The sequence below is a fragment of the Pleurodeles waltl genome, chromosome 9 (genome assembly GCF_031143425.1).
Source record: "Pleurodeles waltl isolate 20211129_DDA chromosome 9, aPleWal1.hap1.20221129, whole genome shotgun sequence".
NCBI classification, from domain to species: Eukaryota; Metazoa; Chordata; class Amphibia; order Caudata; family Salamandridae; genus Pleurodeles; species Pleurodeles waltl.
Genome location: NC_090448.1, coordinates 241,379,534 through 241,399,169, shown reverse-complemented (window position 1 = coordinate 241,399,169; position 19,636 = coordinate 241,379,534).

Sequence of the window (19,636 nt, the reverse complement as noted above, 5' to 3'; positions counted from 1 at the left end):
TCAGTGCATGACGCCTACATCCTGCGGAATAGCAGCATCCCGTCTGTGATGGGTCAACTCCAGAGGCACCAGGTGTGGCTATTAGGGGACTCTGGTTAGCCCAACCTGTCCTGGCTACTGACCCCAGTGAGGAATCCCAGGACCAGGGCAGAGGAACGCTACAATGAGGCCCATGGGCGGACTAGGAGGGTGATCGAACGCACCTTTGGCCTCCTGAAGGCCAGGTTCAGGTGCCTCCATATGACAGGTGGATCCCTATTGTACTCACCAAAGAAGGTGTGCCAGATCATCGTGGCCTGCTGTATGCTTCACAACCTGGCTTTGCGACGCCAGGTGCCTTTTCTGCAGGAGGATGGTCCAAATGGTGGTGTTGTAGCAGCTGTGGAGCCTGTGGAGAGTGAAGAGGAGGAAGCCGAAGAGGACGACATAGACAACAGGAACACAGTAATAGAGCAGTAGTTTCAATGACACACAGGTAAGAGTAGACACCGGCATATTACATTTACCTAAAGACTCCTACCTCTCTACTGTCTGACTTTTTCCCCCAGTGTATGGTAACACTGTTGTCACTTTCCCTTCTGATTTCAGAGCTGTGGGCCCCACTGCCTGACATCTGCTTTGTTTCCCCATGGACTACAGCTGTGTGACAGCGGTTTGTTGGCATCACAATGTGAATAAACATTTTGGCACTGTCATGTCTAATACATTTGTTAAAATCACAGACAGACTCCAGATTGTTTATGTGCAATAAGTGTGTTTATTCAAGTGCTCTAATTTGGATGGGTGGTTGCAAATCGGTGAGGGGTGATGGTGGAGGATTGTCCATGGCAGAGTCCAGACTATCAGTATCACAGGTGCATTGTCCAAATGCCTGTGGAAAGTGGAGCAGGGGCAGTTTAAAGTTGTACAGGGTGACAATGTGGGACAGTGGGATGACAATCAGGGCGGTATCCTTTGCTGGCGGGGGTCTTGACATGTTACTCTGTCTTCTTCCTGGATATCAGGGCCCGCTTGCAGGGTGGTTCTCCTTCTGCAGGGGGTGGGGTTCTCGTGGCCTGTTGGTCTTGTGTCGGGGCCTCCTGTCCACTAGCGCCGGCGGAGGTGGTAGCCAGTTCTTGGCCCATGCTAGTGACAGGGGCCCTTTGAGGTGCCACAGTGTTCCGCAATGTGGTGATTAACTCATTCAGGGCCACTACGATGGTACCCATGGCGGAACTGATGTTTCTTAGTTCCTCCCTGAACCCCATATACTGTTGCTCCTGCAGAAGCTGGATTTCCTGAAACCTGGCCAGGACCTTCGCCATCGTCTCCTGGGAGAGGTGGTATGCTCCCATGATGGAGGAGAGGGCCTCGTGGAGAGTGGGTTCCCTTGGCCTGTCCCCCCCCTGTCGCACTGCAGCCCTCCCAGTTCCCCTGTTTCCCTGGGCCTCCGTCCCCTGGACCGTGTGCCCACTACCACTGCCCCCAGGTCCCTGTTGTTGTTGGGGTGGTGGGTTAACCTGGGTTCCCTGTAGTGGTGGACACACCGCTGATTGACGTGTCCTAGGGACAGAGGTATGGGCCCGCTGGGTGGGTGCTGTGCTGGTGTTCCCAGAGGGGGGAAGGTCTGCCGTGGCCTGTGACTGTCTGAGGGGAACCGACTGTCCTGAGGTCCCCGATGGACCGGGCTGGTCATCTAGATCCAGGGAGACAGAGCTGCTGCCATCACTGTGGGCCTCTTCTGGGGGTGGAGTGGACATTTGTGGACCCTCCTGCGCGGTGACCCAGCGTTCAGGTCCTGCAGGGGTATAAAAGTATGGTTATTGCTTCAGTGTGTGCCAATGGCGTGCAATGGGTGGGTGCCCATGTACCCCAGTGCTGGCATTCCTTTGTGGGGGCTGTTGTGATGGTGTTTTGGGGGGGGGGTGGGTATGTGCATTGGGCATGCTTTGGTGATGGGTGTCCATGCTTTGGGGCCACATGCAGGGCTAAGTTTTGGGATGGGTGGGTTGTGATGGTGATACATTTACAAGGGGTAGTTGTGATGGGGGTGGGGGTGAGGGTGGGGGTATGAGTTGGCATGCAGGTGGGGTGGGGGGGATGAAGTAGTGAAGATGAGACTTACCAGAGTCCATTCCTCCACCGACTCCTGCGAGGCCCTCAGGATGCAGGATGTTCAAGACTTGCTCCTCCCATGTTGTAAATTCTGGGGGAGGAGGTGGGGGTCCGCCGCCAGTCCGCTGTACCGCGATGTTGTGCCTTGATATCATGGAACGCACCTTCCCCCGTAGGTCGTTCCACCTCTTCCTGATGTCATCCCTATTTCTTGGGTGCTGTCCCACAGCGTTGATCCTGTCGACTATTCTGCTCCATAGCTCCATCTTCCTGGCAATGGTGGTGTGCTGCACCTGTGTCCCGAACAGCTGTGGCTCTACTCGTACAATTTCCTCCACCATGACCCTGAGTTCATCATCTGAGAACCTGGGGTGTCTTTGAGGTGCCATGGAGTGGTGTGTGGGATGGATTGTGTGGTGCTAAGTGTGGTGATGTGTATTGTTGTGTTGTGTGAAGTGCGTGCTAATATTGCAGGGTGACAGTGAATTGGGCGTCTGGGTGCTCGGATGTCTTTTCTCGGTGCGTGTTCACGAATCTCTAGGAGTGGAAGTTTGTGGGTGATGTGGGTGTGTGTTTTATATTGTATTGGGTGTGTGGGAGTGGTGTGTGTATGTGTATCAGGTGTGCGTATTTCGAATTGGCCAATGTGGTAGTGTTTTGTACGAGTATGTGTATTTCGACCGCGGCGGTGTGTACCGCCAATAGAATACCGCGGTTGAAAGACCGCCGCGTGGATTCGTGGGTCGTAATGGCATGGGAGTATTTCTGTTGGCGTGACGGTGGAGGTTTGGTCATCGCAAGTTTATCGCTGACCTTTGGTGTGGCGGACTTTTGTGGATGTCGGTATTTTGGCGGTTTGCCTGTTGTGGGTCAGAATGACCGTGGCGGTTTACCGCGACCGCAGCGGTGTTATGGCGGTCTTCTGTCTGGCGGTAAGCGCATTTTACCACCAAGGTTGGAATGACCACCATAGTCCTGCCACTCTGGTAGTGAATGTACTCCCCATTGAAGTATCATAAATTTGTAAATATATAGTACGTTCATATTCAAAATAATTTTTCATGAGTGCTAGACATACGCAATCAAGAATGAGCCTTTTTGGTTTCAAATAATTCCAATCCTCAAGGTCCATGACCTCTTGAATAATTCATATGGTGTCTCCTTGAGGGTAACTGGTATAGAGGCTTTCTAATCTAGACTCAGAAGTTTGTGTCTTTCTGCGTCAAAAGTGATATTGTGTAATAGACAGAGTAGATCTTTTGTACCTTTAAAATATGGGGAAGTGTTTTGTACCAGAGGTCTTAAGACAAAAATCACAGAACCGGGATAAAGGTTTTGATAAGGCACCCATCCCTGACACTATTGGGCATCCTGGTCTGAGTGTTCTATTTTTATGAGTTTTTGGGAGTGTATACATTAGATTTGAAAGCCTTAGGGTGGTCTTCCCCCAAATTGTTGCTTGCCTCCCTCCACTTTTCTGATCTCATTTTAGCAGGTTTTAGGACTCTGCACCCCCTCACCCCTAAACATGGTAACATTGGCTCATACCCAATTGGAATATTTAATTTATCTTTGCATCCCTAGTAGAGTGTGCTAGATGTGCCCAGGGCCTGTAAATTAAATGCTACTAGTAAGCCTCCTTTCACAACACAAAAGGACGATGGACGGAGTGCTGAACAATGCAAACACCCTCCCCCAGTCACAGATCTGGGTTTAATCCATCGTACTTTTGCTCACCATGCCACCCCAATTATGACCCAGCCATATGCAAACCAGTCTCGACTTTGTTCCTCATGGGAACAGTCCAGCCCGAATTGGCAGGCCAGGTCCTTCCTGGACAAGATACAAGCATCCTGGGACTGGTTTCAGGGTATCACCCTTCATCAGCCAAGCTAGCTTGAATCCAGTGGCACAGTGAGCACGGGAATATTGTGAGTGGGGGTACACACAAGAAGCACGTTGAAGGAGCAGGTAGCCAGAACAAGCCCGAGATAGACATCATACCAACCTTGGGACTATAGTCATTACAGGATCACAAAAAAGATTACTGAACAAGGGAATGGGTTTTGCCCCACAGTACATTTGGACAAGCTCCCACTCCTCTGTGGGCTGGCGGAGTTTTTTGGACAACTGGGATTGAAAGCATTCTTTGAAAAGAATGAGACCTCTGATACTGAGACAGGCAATACAGGCCTAAGGGTGAAATCCACCTTCTGCCTTCACACAAGTACTGCCCTTATCGAAGTACTGACAATCGAACAGGCAGTGTTTAATGAGGTGGAATTCATACACAGTAGGGACAGGGACATTTTTAACAGTATGAATAAACAATAGACAATGGCACTGAACGAACTTAGGATGGACAGTAGGGAGAATATTATTAAGCCTGCTGACAAGGGGAGAGGCGTAGTGATCTAGAACAAACAGGATTACAACACTAAGGCGGTCATTACAACATTGGCTGTAAAAGCCGCATACCGCCGTGCAGAAGGCCACCAACACACCGCCGCGGAATTCCGCCACAGCTATTATGACCCACATTTCGGAATCCGCCAAAATTCAGACACCCACACAAGTCCGCCACACCAAAGGTCAGTGATAAACTGGCAAAAACAAAACCTCCACCGTCACACCAACAGAAATACGCCCACACTATCACGACACACAAATCCACGTGGCGGTCTTTCAACCGTGGTATTCCATTGGCGGTACACACCGCTGCGCTCAAAATACACACACTCTTTCAAAACACTACCACATTGGGCAATTTGAAATACACACAACTGATACACATACACACACCACTCCCACACACCCAATACAATATAAAACACACACCCACATCACCCACAAACCCCTACGACCACAATTACAGAGAGAAGGCCAGAGAGGGAGCACCAGCAAGAACAATAGCATCCACAGGCACACAACACCATCACCCACATAACTTCCACGCACCTCACACAACACACCACTACATATCAGCACACATATCACCACACACTCCACCCCACACATCACCTACACCACCCCATGGCACGGCAAAGACACCCCAGGTTCTCGGAGGAGGAGCTCAAGGTCGTGGTTGAGGAAATCGTCTGGGTAGAGCCACAGCTATTCGGAGCACAGGTGCAGCACAACTCCATTGCAAGGAAGATGGAGCTATGGCGAAGAATAGTGGACAGGGTCAACGCAGTGGGACAGCACCCAAGAAATCGGGAGAACATCAGGAAGAGGTGGAATGACCTATGGGGGAAGGTGCGTTCCGTGGTCTCAAGACACCACCTGGCGGTTCAGCGGACTGGCGGCGGACCCCCACCTCCTCCCCCACAACTAACAACATGGGAGGAGCAGGTCTTGGAGATTCTGCATCCTGAGGGCCTCGCAGGAGTAGGAGGAGGAATGGACTCCGGTAAGTCAAATCTTAACTATTACAACCCCCACCCTACCTGCATGCTATCACATACTCCCACCCTCACCCCCAGCACCCCAACTCCTCACATATGTCCCAATATCACAAGCCACCCATCCCAACACCAAGCCCTGCATGCAACAACAAAGCATGGACACCCATCACTAAAGCATGGCCACTGCACATACCCATACAACCCCCTAAACCATCCTCACACAAGGTCTCACACAGGAATGCAAGCACTGGGGTACACGGTCACCCACCCACTGCACACCATGACACACACAGATGTAATAACCATCCTTTTATACCCCTGCAGGACCCCTACCCAACGTCACCGGACAGGAGGGTCCACACATGTCCACACCACCAACAGAAGAGGCCCACAATGATGACAGCACCTCTGTCCAACTGGATCTAGATGACCAGCCCGGCCCATCGGGGACCTCGGGACAGTCGGTTCCCATCACTCAGTCACAGGCCACTACAGACCTTCCACCCTCTGGAAACACCAAGCACAGCACCCACCCAGCGGGCCCATACCTCCATCCGCAGGACATGTCAATCAGCTGTGTGTCCACCACTACAGGGAACCCAGAATAACCCACCACCCCAACAACAACAGGGACCTGGGGGCAGTGGTAGTGGGCACACGGTCCAGGGGACGGAGGCCCAGGAACACAGGGGAACTGGGAGGGCTGCTGTGGAACAGGGGGCGGACAGGCCAAGGGAACCCACTCTCCACGAGGCCCTCTCCTCCATCATGGGAGCCCACCACCACTCCCAGGAGACGATGGCAACGGTACTGGCCAAGTTTCAGGAGACCCAGCGCCTGCAGGAGGAACAGTATATGGGCTTCAGGGAGGAACTCAGAACCATCAGCTCCACCCTGGGCACCATCGTAGGGATGCTGAAGGAACTTGTGAACACCAGGAGGGACACTGTGGCACTACAAGGGGCCCCTAACACTAGCATGGACGATGAACTGCCCACCACCTCCGCCGGTGCTAATGGACAGGAGGCACCGCCACAGGACCACCACACCAGCACCCCACCCCCTGCAGAGGGAGAGCCACCCCGCAAACGGTCCCTGAGATCCAGGACAAAGACAGAGCACGATGCCAAGACCCCCGCCAAGAAATGAGACCACCCTGATTGTCATCCTACTGTCCCACTTTGTCACCCTGTCCATCCTTAAACTGCCCCAGCTCACTTCCTATGCCCATATGGGCAATGCACCTGTGAGACTAATAGACTGGACTCTGCCATGGACATTCCTCTGCCATCACCCCTCACCATTTCACTACCTCCTCCAATATTGAGCACTTAAATAAACACACTTAAAGCACAAAACAATCTGGAGTCTGTCTGTGATTTCGAAATAGTGTATTAGCAATTACAGTGACAAAATGCTCTTTCAAGTTGAATGTCAACCAACCTATGTCACACAGCTCTAGTCCATGAGGAATCTAAGCAGATGTCACACAGTGGGACCCACATCTGTGAAATCGTAAGGGAAAGTGACAACTCAGTGACCATACACTGGGTGAAAACGACACACAGTAGAGAGGTAGTAGTGTTAAAGTACATGTAGTAGGCAGCTCTGTATTCTTACCTGTGTCTCACTGGAAATATTGCTGGATCACTGAGTCCCTGTTGTGCATGTCTTCTTCCCCTGCTTCCTCGTCTTCACTGTCCACAGGCTCCACAGCCGCAACAACACGCCATCTCGACCATCCTCCTGCAGAAAAAGCACCTGTCGTCGCAAAGCCAAGTTATGAAGCATACAGCAGGCCACGATGATCTGGCACACCTTCTTTGGTGAGTAGAATAGGGATCCACCTGTTATATGGAGGCACTTGAACCAGGCCTTCAGGAGGCCGATGGTCCGCTCGATCACCCTCCTAGTTCGCCCATGGGCCTCATTGTAGCATTCCTCTGCCCTTGTCCTGGGATTCCTCACTGGGGTCAGTAGCCATGACAGGTTGGGGTAACCAGAGTCACCTGCAAATGGTGAGGGACAACTGTTAACCATGCACTAACCTGGAGGGATATCCCCAGACCCAGAAAACCATTCCCACTGACTTGTTTCCAGGTGCTCACCTAATAGCCACACACAGTGCCTCTGGAGTTGACCCATCACATAAGGGATGCTGCTATTCCGCAGAATGTAGGCGTCATGCACTGAGCCAGGGAACTTGGCATTCACATGGGAGATGTACTGGTCTGCCAAACATACCATCTGTATATTCATAGAATGATAACTCTTCCGGTTTCTGTACACCTGTTCACTCCTGTGGGGAGGGGGGACCCAAGCCACATGTGTCCCATCAATGGCACCTATGATGTTGGGGATGTGTCCCAGGGCATAAAAATCACCTTTCACTATAGGCAAATCCTCCACCTGAGGGAAAACAATGTAGCTCTGCATGTGTTTCAGCAGGGCAGACAACACACTGGACAATACGTTGGAAAACATAGGCTGGGACATCCCTGATGCCATGGCCACTGTTGTCTGAAAGGAACCACTTGCAAGGAAATGGAGCACTGTCAGCACCTGCACTTGAGGGGGGATCCCTGTGGATGGCGAATTGCTGACATCAGGTCTGGCTCCAACTGGGTACACAGTTCCTGGATTGTGGCACGGTCAAGCCTGTAGGTGATAATCAAATGTCGCTCCTCCATTGTCGACAGGTCCACCAACGGTCGGTACACCGGAGGATGCCGTCATCTCCTCACATGTCCCAGCGGACGGTGCCTATGAAGGACAACAGCGATCACAGAGTCAAACAACTCAGAGGTACGTACCCACAGTTTACACAGAACACCTATCATACACAAAAGGTGGCTTGTATGTGTGTTGAGTCTAGGCCTAGGTATGAGTGACGCAGTTGGAAATTAAGCCATGTGGGCCCCTGAAATGGCGGCTGCCTGACCTGTAAAGTGGGACAATGGGATGTGAGGTAACTGCAGTGGCGTTGTACACCGTCGCGGTAGGCGGTCAAAGACTGCGGCGCAATGCTGCATTGGTTAACATTGGACCCTATGGGTCCCAGGAGCCAATGGCGTTGTATGCCGGCGGTGACGGTATGCACCGCCGCGGACGTGACTGGCATTTTTTATCACTTCAATCACTTGATACCTGATCTTCGACAGGAGGGGACCTACACTGCAAGTGCTGCTGTGACCTCGGTCTGGAAGAGACAATGGCTGGGGAAAGGGCCCCTGCCTTCACATCGGAGGAGTTGAAAAAACTCGTGGATGGGGTCCTCCCCCAGTACACGCTACTCTACGGTCCTCCAGACAAACAGGTAAGTACACTGGGAGCATGCTGTATGGGCTATGCCTGTGTGGAGAGGGCTGGATGTAAGAAGGAAGGGGGGAGAGTGCTGCGTGTATGAAAGACGGTGAATGCATGTGCCACATGGCAAGGGTAGGGATGGGGACCAATCACTTCGACGGTGCAGCTAGTAATAACTTCTCTTTTTCCCCTGTACATTTCATGTAGGTCAGCGCCCACCAGAAGAAAGATATTTGGCGTGCCATCGCCAAGGATGTCCGGACCCTGGGGGTCTACCACAGACGGAGCACCCACTGCCGGAAAAGATGGGAGGACATTCGGCGCTGGAGCAAGAAGATGGCGGAGGCTCAGCAGGGGATGGCCTCTCAATGTGACCGTGACCCCACTGATGTTCATGATCCTGGCGGTGGCCTACCCGGAGTTGGATGGGCGCTTGAGGGCATCACAGCAGACACAAGGGGGTGAGTACACTCTCAATCTGCTGACTTTGCGCGCAGTGGAGGTGTCTGGGTGGGGGAGGAGGGCTGTGGCTTTCCCTAGACCAGGGCGACTTCCGTAGGCAAGGCCCCTCCGTATGTCAGGCCATGTGGCACCCCAGCCCACCTCTGTAGAGTGCCAAGTACAGGTAGTCATGCCCCTGTGTCATCTATGTGTACAGAGGTCGTCCATAGCCTTGTAGACCATTTCCCAGAAATTGAACAGTGGAGCCCAAGAGCACGGCGTAGTGCAGGGGGCTTCTGTGTCTGTCGTGTCCCCCAACGGTAGCGGTAATGCATGCACTCAACATGTCTTTCTTCTGTTTCCCCCCCCCTTTTTGTGGTCTCCCTGTTCTTGTGTGCATTAGCATCATCAGGCGGAGGAGCAGTGGCAAAGGAGCACGAGGGAGCTCCATCCCACATGGCCCTGGAGGGCGACACTACGGAGTCTGATTTACCAGTGGGACGGAGGGCGAGGGGAGCTCCACGGCGGGGACAGGAGCTTACACCAGCCACACGGACTCGTCCTCTGATGGGAGCTCCCTTGTGGTGGCGGCAACATCTGTGTCCCCGCATGTACAGTTACAGCCGCCACCCCCCCACCAGCACCGCCCTCCCAGCAGCCCCTCAGCCTTTGCCCTGTGCCCACTCACCCAGGAAGGTGGGCATCACCTTCGCCCCAGGCACCTCAGGCCCTGCCCCAGTCACCCCTGCTGCCCTCAGTGAGGAGGCCATTAACCTCCTCAGATCCCTCACTGTAGGGCAGTCTACCATTTTTATTGCCATCCAGGGTGTAGAGAGGCAGTTGCAACAAACCAATGCATTCCTGGAGGGCATTCATTCTGGTCAGGCGGCCCTTCACTGATCTTTTCAGACTCTGGCCTCAGCACTGATGGCAGCCATTGTCCCCGTCTCTAGCCTCCCCCTCCAACTTCCTCCACCCGACCCAATCCCCTGTACCTCAGCCTATCCCAAGCATACCTACAGACCAAGATGCACACACGTCAACACACAAGGGTAGCTCAGACAAACATAAGCACCACACATCCCACAGGCACTCACGCAAGCATCAGACACATGCAGACACACCAACATCCACTGCCTCCACTGTGTCCCCCTCCTCCTCGTCTCCTTCCTCCCTCCCAGTCTTGTCTACACTCACACCTGCATGCAGTACCTCTACAGCCACTACGTCCCTCTCCAGCACACCCACCACCACACCCCGCTCATGTGCAGTCACCACCCCCACTACCATTCACACGGGACGTGTGTCCTCTACCAGTGTGTCTGTGATGCCCCCTCCCAAGATACACAAACGCAGGCACACACCCACCCAACAGCCAGCGCATGCACCTTCACCCAAAGTCACCAAATGTATACCTCCTACAACCACCACCTCTTCCTCCACCCCCAAACCCCCTCCAGCTACCCGTCCCAGTGACTCCCAAAAACGTTTCCTGTCCACCCTTGATCACTTTCCCACCCCTCCCCCACCCCGTCTGTCTCATAGGTCCCGGACTAGCACCTCAGCCACAACATCTCCGGGACCAGTGGTGCCTGTAGTCACCGGAATCTGGAGTGCACCAGCCACCAGGGCAGCCAGTGTGGCACGGAGTCACAGCATAGACAGTCCCCCACCTGTGAAGCATCAGAAGTTGGCCAGTGCCCGGCGGGAGAGGGGGAAGACTCCAGCCACCAAAGCCGCTCCCAGGGGTCCCATTGGGAGTGTGGAGTCAGCTGTGACACCTTCCAAGGTGGGGAAGGGCCACAAGAAACCTGGCAAGTCTGGGAAGAGCTGCACAGCGGAGAAGACTGCATCATCCCAGCTGCCCAGGAGGCCACCGCCAGCACCAGCCCAGCTGCCCAGGAGGCCACTACCAGCACCAGCCCAGCTGCCCAGGAGGCCACCGCCAGCACAAGCCCAGCTGGGCCATGAAGGACCGCCAGCAAAAGGCCCATTGGGCCATGAAGGACCATCAGCGCCAGCCCCTCTGGGCCATGAAGGACCGCCAGCAGCTGAGACCCTGCAATGGAGACCGCCATCTGAGGCACCGCTGAACTGGGCACCGCCATCTGAAGCACCACTGAACAGGGCACCACCATCTGAAGCACCGCTAGCCCATGAGCGGCAGGGGCACTGACGCAACTGAGTCCTTCACGGGGTGAATGTTGCACTCTGGGCACCATGCCCCCTCCAGAACCAGTGGAGACTGTCATCCACTTGTGAGACTGTGGCTTTGCACTCCCCAGGATTGAACAGTGGGCAACCCACCCACTGTAGAGACTTGAGAGACTGTGGCTTTGCACTCCCCAGGATTGAACAGTGGGCATGTGGCCCCCTCGTGGATTTGGCGTTGTGCACTCAACCGGCTGAGGTGCCCCCCCTCTTTCCCTCCCCCTGAGGTGCCTGTTTTCTTGCTCTTTGATGCCTCTGCAGTGTTCTCTCCGTCATGGTCGGGATCTTGTGTGGGCCTCACCCATACCGTGTGGTCCCAGTGTTCCACTGACTATCTTAGTGCACTACCTGGACTACTATGCTTGGTATATATTTTGTACATGGTGTATATATATATTTCTGCCTACTTGTTTTTAATATATTATAATGGTTACACTAATTTTCTATTGTCTTTGCATTCTTCCGGGGGATTTAGGAGGTGTTACTGTGATGTATAGATTTGCATTTGTGTGTGTTGTAGTGGGTGAGGGTGGGGGTGTTGCGTGTGTGTGTCCCTGTTTTTTGCCTCCCCCCTCCCCTGTGTCGTAGGTGCAGTACTCACCGTGGTCTTCGCTGCCGGCGTTCGTGCTCCTGGTAGAGGAGCAGGAAGACTATCGCAGGGAGAATTTGGAGTTCCGGGTCCATGGTGTCCTCGTTCCTTGTGGGGTATGTAGAAGTGAGTGTTTTCCCTTCGAAATTCCTGTTTCTGCCATGTTTTTATCCGCGTTGAATCCGTCCCGGAAAAGGTGGCGGATTGGTAGGTTGTGATACTGTGGGCGGTACATTGTTTCCCGCCTGTCTGTTGGCGGTGACCGCCGCGCTGTTTGTGCCGCCGTGGCGGTCAGAGTGTTAAAGTGGCTGTCTTTGTTGGCGGTTTCCGCCACAGTCGTAATTGTAATTTCTTTTACTGCCGGCCTGTTGGCGGTTTTACCGCCGCTTTAACACCGTCCGCCAGAGTTGTAATGACCCCCTAAATGTTGTTGCCTCCCAAATGATAGAAAAAACTATGAATTACTCCCCATAGAGCCCACAGAACAGTTAGGTATGGAGATAGGGAATCTGGTAAAAACAGTAGAAGAAAATTGTTGGAATTAGAAAAAAAGAGGCAGACTTCCTTTTGGTAACCAACCCTGAGATACCTTACTTTTAGACGCTTCCAATATTTAAAAAAATACAGAACACCCATGCCAGGATGCCCAATAGTGGCAGGTATAGGTTCCTTATTGGAACCTTTATCCTGGTCCTGTAATTTGTTTCTTAAGACCTCTGGTCCAAAAGACCTCAACGTACCTAAAAAATATAAAATGTCACTTAGTGACCCAGAAAGACTCATGCTTCTGAATCTAGATGTAGAATGCCTCTATACCAGTCTCCCTCAAGGAAACACCATACGGGTTATTCAAGTGGCCTTGGATAGTGAAGTAAGGAATTACTTGACACCAAAAAGGTTAATTCCTAATTGTGTATGTCTAGCACGCATGAAAGATTATTTTGAATATGAAGGTACTATATTTTTACAAACCTACAGTACTTCAATGTGGAGTACGTCCGCCCCCAGTGTGGCAGGAGTTTATGTATTTAACTTTGGAAAAAAGTACCGTATTTATCGGCGTATAACACGCACCGGCGTATAACACGCACCTCATTTTAAGAGGACATTGCAGAAAAAAAAAACGTAACATTATATCGGCGTATAACACGCACACATCATTTGCCCCCTATTTTCAGGGAGAAAAAGTGTGTGTTATACGCCGATAAATACGGTACATTCTATGCAAAGATAACCCCTTCAGACAGAACATGTACTGTGGAAGCGGTACATTGACAATATCCTTATCACCTGGGACAGAAAGAAGGAATAAATCCCCCTTTTTTTGTCTTAGATTAACACTTGTGATCATAATTTAAAATTTACTCACACAATGAATAAAGAATTAATCACATTTTTGCATGCAACCACCTTTCTTGAGGGTGGTAGACCAAATACCAAGACCTACCATAAACCAACAGACAGAAATTTACTGTTAAGTTTAAACAGCTTCTCTCCATCTCAGACCTTTGAGAGAAAATCTGCCTTTTGTACAATTCATGAGGTTACAGTGGAATTGGAATAAGCTGTCAGACTTTAATCATCAGGCAAAGGCCCTGACAGAGAAATTACGGGCCCGTGAGTATCCTGAACATGTCATCTAAACTGCATGAAAATGGGTAAAAAACCAGGACAGAGAGACCCTGTTGGAGAGTAACCTCCAAGAAACATCCTCCATTCTACTCACATGTGTCACCTACAATACCATTTCTAATCAGGTGAAAAAGGTAATAAATACACATTGGAACATACTGAGAACAGGGAAACTTAAATGGGAATAATCTCTTTCTCTTTTGAAAGGGATTGGAGCCTTAGGGACAGTCTGGTGTCAACACAATCTAGGACAAACACAGAGACAAGACCACCATAAGGGAGAACTGGGGTTTACCCAATGTATCAGGCCACTATGCTTGTGGATGTCTGTCATTTGACATTTGCAGCCAAAACATTGGAGTTAGAACCTGGCAGAGTACGGACTTTAAGAAAATATACTAATTGTAATTCATCCAGTGTCATCTATATAAACTTTGTTATGTGGGTATGACTACTAGAAAAATCAAGCCACACGTTTGCAAACACCGAAGCAACATCCGTTGCAATAAACCGACTGATCATTTTCAAAAATGAGGTCATACTACTAATGCTATGAAGTGGGTCATCATAGAGTAATTGGAAGGTACCAACAACATCATAGACAAAATACTGTTAAAAAAAGAACATTGCTGGATATATCGCCTGTCCACAAAAAAAGTGGGTCTTAATGAAAATTTCCCTTGGAATAACATACAACTGTAAGCCACACCCAAAGATTTAAATTCAGTAAGACACTCACAACAATTTAGCCCTGCATGCACTTGTTACAGACTGTATGTACCATGAAGTACGAGCTCATCTATGAGCCCTTCATAACTATATCTTAATATATAGTACATGGGGTTGCCACTAGGTAGTTATAGATAGGACCTAGTTTCTATATAAAAAAACATTTTTTTACTTGCCTATATCTTTGGCCCCGCTTGATGAATCTACACAAAACTTTCCCAAAAAATGTGCCAGTCTCGTCAGCTGTTTTCTGGAAAGTTTCGGGGTGATCCGTCTGGGGAGGAGGTGTTGGGGGGGGTGGGGGTTGGGGCTGAGAAAAAAAGGGTGGTCCCAAAAAACACATTTTCCCCAATCATTATTCCTTAGGTATTTTGAACAGCGATAAGTAAAAACTACTGGACGGAATAACACCAAATTTGGCAGGACTGTAGGTCCTGGTCCAGAAAGAGTGTTTTTTTGTGTTTGTACAATTTCATTCAGTAGTTTTTGAGAAACTAAGGGGAAAACAGATTTGTGTATCCAGGGGCGCGAAGGATTTGTGACTCCCAATGATCTTGTGCTGAGATCTGATTGGCTGATAACACTTCAACAACAGAAGCTGTGTTGTCAGCCATCTTGGAACTCGGATTCAATGAATAGTTTTAAAAATTCAACATATATATATATATATATATATATATATATATATACATATATATATATATATATATATACATATATATTTTTAGTACATGCATGATTGATGATGCACGGCCAAGCATTGGTAATTCTGTTAACGATAGTGCATACTCTTTTATTAAAACCTCTCTTCCAGTGGAGTTGCTTGAATAAGGACTTATTTCAACCACAGGTTCACTTGAGATTCTACATTAAAAAAACAACTCAGGCTATACATGCCAATAATATACCAAGGAGTACCTGTAGGTTGCACACATCACGTGCATTCAAGATTGGTTTCCTTAGAGTATCTAACTGATCTGATTACGTTTACTTGTCTTCAAATATATATTTTTTTAAAACCCATAGGGTTCTTCACATTCCAATATTTACATTCAACATGTGATCATATTGCATTCTAGTCTCCTTGGCAACATGACTTGTGGTGTAATCATACCATGCCAAGCTTAGCGCTGGCCGGGAAACTTCACAGGCATGCCTTCATCCTTACCAGCAGCTAGGCCACCAACTATACAGAAGACGGCTGTCTGTAGACATTATCCTCCCTCCCCCATTAGAGTGGGGAGGACACGGCAGTGAGGACTGGAGACATGATGTCACCTTTCGAATCACAAGGTCAACCCACGCCCTACGTAGGCCAAGAGATACCATGGCTACGCCTCTAAAATTCCAGTATGGACCACACTAACTACTTATTTGACAATGGCAGCTCTTCACACGCCAATCCGGAGGTCCAGGGAACCAAATAGGTGCATTGGCGGGCGACAACCCTTGACGAAGTAAGTGGTTTTTCGGGGAAACATTACATGAACAAACTCCTGAGTTGACTTAATGCCAATTAAAATCGATGATTTTGGTCGTGTGTAAGCCCCAGATACTCGACGAGGCAGTATTCTATCAACCATGGAGTGTGAGGTATTTTAAAAGGATATTACAGTTTTAAGTAACATGAGTTCCTGCATGATTCTGTACTTTTAAAGAATAGCCACAATATGAAGTGGGATAATACCACAAATACTGAGAACATTGTGCATGGAGCTATTCTGGGCCACAGGGTCTTTGGTGTGTCCATGAGATGGGCCATGAGTGAGGCCACTAAATCATCAGTTTTAGACTTCACAACCCTATAATTTCTCAGTGCATGTGGAGTGAAATGATCAATGTTGGGTGATTACTAACCACACCACAATCACCACTGCAGAGATTAACACAAAACGTTCCTTCTCTCTATGTTTTCATACAGGTACTCAAATGGAGTAAGAGCGCAGTGAAAACCGTAAGTTATGGATTGTGTTTTTTTCACATCTTAGTGAGCATGCGTTCTAGGTCCTAAAGAAAGCCAGATTGACCCTTAGTGGGCAACCAGGAGGATATGGTTGAAACATGTTGACCAGTATTAATTGAAGCTAAGGATGTGAGAGCACATTAGTATCTCGCAACACATCCGTCACTGGTTTAAATCATGTCTAGGGGTACCAATATTAAAATACACCAGCTTGGTGGGCAGCCCAAAGAAAATTTTAATGCACTGTTCTGTTTCCTGAGAAAAGTCTACATAAAAACAAAAAACCTGCTCCGCTGTAATCAGTTGTCAAAGCGCAATCTTGATACACTAGGGGGGTTATTCTAACTGTGGAGGAGTGTTAATCCGTCCCAAAAGTGACGGTAAAGTGACGGATATACCACCAGCCGTATTACGAGTTCCATAGGATATAATGGACTCGTAATACGGCTGGTGGTAAATCCGTCACTTTTCCGTCACTTTTGGGACGGATTAACACCTCCTCCAAAGTTAGAATAACCCCCTAGGTGTCTTGGGTGGAACGCCTGAGATTAAGAATGCCACCAATTAGGTTGGTGGGTGAGGGATCTTTTTAACAATAAACAAATGTGTTTGAAAATTGGAAAACTAGAAGGACAGTGAAGTTAGGTACTGACACTATCTAAGATTGTGGTGACATGCTGGCTATCATGACACTTACTCAAGGACAATTCCATCAGAAATGTTTTCTTTAGTGTGTAAAACTTTCTACCTTTTCAGGCGATTGAGCGCTTGGTGGTCTTTGGTTTGGTGGTGTGCAATGAACCCCGTATTTTCCTGGATGTTTTATCATGTTTGTAGACATAATACACTATTTCTCCAACTTCAGCAAGGATTTGTGTGAATCAGACTGTCAGGATAAGGGCAATGTGCGGTCTATGACCCGCCCCCAACTTTTCACAAATCTGTGGCGCTCTTTTGGCACCTTTAACTGTCCCCTCATGGTAAAAAATGTGCCGTAAGAATTGACTTCTATGTGTCAAGACTCATGTAGCTGCAGGTTCAGGACACTGGTGAACGCAATGTTCTTATCAGTGTTCTTTGCCCTGGGGAGAAAAGGCTTCAGCTCCCTGGTGAATGCGATGTTTCATGCATTCAAACGGTAGGGACTACATCTCCCAGTATCCCACCGAATCAGTTCCGGTTTCACGTTCCGGAGGGTAGGTCCAAAATACGGACCGGCGACTCCTCTCTATTAGCCGAGTTCTTGGACGTGCTTACCAAGGAGCCTGTTCCCGACTTGGGGGTGGGCGACCTGACTGTGACTTAGCCAGTATACTTCAATGTAAGTGACCGACTCATATAATTTTTGATCTTTACATTATAAATTTTTGTTTATTTGGAGAAGAGCTTACTCACGTCTTAAACATTTTGGTCCTGATGAAGCGTCATTGGATCCGTGAGGACCACACGACGCGAAACATGTTGACCCTGGTTTAGGAGGATTTCTAGAGGGTTATTCCTCCGAGTTTATTGCTCTCTGAAAGTAATTGAGCATTGACACTCAATCTATTACTTTCTCTTGTTTTTAATCTTGGTTTCATCCCTGACTATTGATTAAAATGATGATATATGTAGTGATGATTAACCAATTTTATCCTCAATTTCCTTAGTTCTCTCCTTTGTGTGCTGGTGCCTGAATGTAGGCATGCCTGTTTAGATAGTTAGAACTCACCAGTCACTATCAGAACAATACGGCTTAGTGCCCCCCCGTGTGGGGAGCCCGTCAGGCGTTGCACTGCCGGCCTGGCGAGGAGCATTACCCGATGATGATGCCAGTCATCCATTGTGATGCTTGAGGGCACTCGCTCCTGATGTTTCAAGTCTCCCTAGTTTCTTTTTATGGAAAAGTGTACTTTTGGTTTTTGATCCAGTTTCATAGCCTGCACTACTCTATTTAGCCAGGACATTGCATTTGTGTCTGTTTGATCTCTAAATCATTTTTCCATCCTGGTAATGGCTCTGGTGGCTCCATGCTTCACTTTGGAATACAACACCTGTGTGTGTATCTAAAGCTCACTTTCTGCCAGCCCATAATCATGAATCGCTGAGTTTTTGAACTGTGTTTTTAGCTCTTATACTTTTGCAGTGTATTGGTTATCAGTGCATCATCCAATAATGTAAGTCTGCCTTGTTCTGCTTTCCCTGCAGGTCATAGAAAGCCTTTCTCGATGAGTATGTGATCTATGCATGCAATGGATTTGTGTGCATGGAAGTCATGTGAATATTCTCACAGTACCCGATCTCAGGTCTTCAAATTGTGTTAATTGTTGGACAGTTTCCCGGAGTATAGCTTTTCCCTCAACTCAATTCAATTCAATTCAGTTCAATTCAAGTCAATTTAATACATTATATTGTTTGATTCTAAATGCAAAAAGAGGCCAGCAAACAAAAAACAAAGGGTTGTTAGTTTGACAGACGGGGTATAGTCTGCCTGGGTGGTAGAGGACATTAGCGCCACCACCCTGACAGACTAGAGTCCGAGAAAGTTAGTGAACATTACTGGCCAAGAGTTGATCTCTGTACCCTGATCAGATTAACTGTCATGGTGGTTCTTGTACAAAAAGTTTAATGTACCATTGCCATCAGTTTTAACAGCCTTCCACCTTCCAAACTTTAACACAGATTTGTTTTTCAAAAGAAAACCCCAACATTTTGTTAAAGAAAAACAAAAAAGCTTACGACCCCAATGCCCAGTGAGTTTTTCCCCTGGGTGTGTGAGATTTTTTTTCTGTCGACAGATAGGAAAATCAGGACATCACACCAGCCACTTTAAATAGAGTTGAAGGGGTATTGTTCTTCCTATAGCAGCCCCTACTCCATTGGCCAGGTGGAGGAAGCTTTCCATCTACTGAGGAAACCAGGGCTCTGTTGACAGAATTCTGGAGGTCCACCTTATGTTAAATAGGGCATGTTGACCAGTAGTTTGGTGGACAGGGTACTTTGTCATGTTTGCGACAGAGCACTCTGTCCACCAAATTCTATATCAGCCATTTTGTATAAGACCATTATACATAACTAAAAAATATATATTCATGTTAAAACCAAATCACGTTCAATAGAAATAAATAAACACTTAAAAAGATAAAAAGATGATAGTAATCTCTTGTGTTTGTAGGAGTGTTGATGTATGATCCAGCCTTTTTAAAGAAATATATTGTGCATAGAAGGTACACATGCCAACTCAGCACAGAACAGCAATACATTACATGTGCCACATCCTTGATC